Source organism: Alosa pseudoharengus, unplaced genomic scaffold (genome assembly GCF_046254945.1).
Source record: "Alosa pseudoharengus isolate Yale_2024_CS ecotype anadromous, Long Island Sound unplaced genomic scaffold, YU_APseudo_1.1 YU_APseudo_1.1_scf_14, whole genome shotgun sequence".
NCBI classification, from domain to species: Eukaryota; Metazoa; Chordata; class Actinopteri; order Clupeiformes; family Clupeidae; genus Alosa; species Alosa pseudoharengus.
Genome location: NW_027468609.1, coordinates 12,408,552 through 12,410,205, shown reverse-complemented (window position 1 = coordinate 12,410,205; position 1,654 = coordinate 12,408,552).

The window sequence follows — 1,654 nt, the reverse complement described above, 5'->3', positions numbered from 1 at the left end:
TATTTATGGTATGTTAGTCTCAAGAGCCCACATCAACCTAACCCATACCCACTCATTTGTGATTTGCACACATAAAGTACATGCACACACACGCACATGCGCACACACACACACACACACACGCACGCACGCACGCACAGTCGCACACATACAGACAGGCAAGCACACACACACACACATAAACACATACAGACAGACAGGCAAGCACACACACACACACACACACACACACACACACACACACACACACACACACACACACACACACACACACACACACACACACACACACACACACACATGAATGCAGATACATAAACACACACACACAGGCTGTCCCCAGTCTTGTAAATTCACATTATGTAACATCCATAACGTCACATCCATAACGCACCATTAAAGGTTTTAAAAGTAAGAAAGGGGCACAATTTGGTCATCACACTTTACATTGATATAAATCAGCTTTGCACAGATACTATGGACATTGTCGCATTAACACTGTATGTGTAGCATAAACCTTTCCTAAAACGTTATGGATGTGACATGGCCATGGAACTTGCTGACTTAAAAACAAAAGCCTTACAAATGTAAGGAGTTGTGCTCTTAAAGGTAAGCTGAGCATAAACATTACTCTACCATTCCCTTGTCAATCTGGAATTTGTCAAATGACACAATTTGTTTGAACCTTGGGTCCATTTATCCACTTTTTAAATATGTATAATATTACCATGTGAAAAATGTTGTTTCTGTATGGTTGCACACCATATTTATGATATAAAAGTGTCATTCTCCATCAAATTCAATCAGATCAGTTACAAACAATAAAATATAGACCTAAATGAAGATTTTAACAACAGTTCTATTTGCGTATGCACAACTTTTTTTTTTCCATGGTAAGGATGACCTTTGCATGGAATTGCCCTTAGCATAATTTGTATTTTAGTATATCTAGTATATTCTTTATCTTCTACTGTCCTTACTGCTTAGTTGTGTTTTTATATTATATACTTTTATTACTTTTTCTGCTGTTAGTGAATGTGTGTGTGTTGTCTGTATGCTACTGAGACCTTGAATTTTCCCTTGGGATCAATAAAGTATCTATCTATCTTTTTATATTATTGATTGAATGGACATTATTGTTTTATTATTGCCTTTCCCCTTGCTTTTTATTAGGCGATTGAATTGATATTATTGTGTATTATAACTATTCTCCTTATTATATTTGACCTACATTCTAATCTGTTCCCTGTTCAATTTTAAATATTATTATGTTGTTTGTATTTATGTGTCGCTTTGGACAAAGGCGTCTGCTAAATCCATAACCATAACCATCTATCTATCTATCTATCTATCTATCTATCTAGGTCAGGGGTCTCAAACTCAAATGAGCTGGGGGCCACTTCTGCCAATGTCATCTCGTTGGAGGGCCACGTCAGTGTTAAAGAATAATACAAAAAAAGAACGGCTATTTCCTAAAATGCAATGTTTTCTTTCAAATACTGTATTTTCAAACACAAAACTACAAACAGAAAGTGCAAGACTTTTTATCTATTTTTAGACACCTGTGCTAGCAACCTTAGCTTATAAATAAAATAATGATTAAATAAATATTAATACAAATTATAAAAACAAACAAAAAAGCATAAAAACAGGT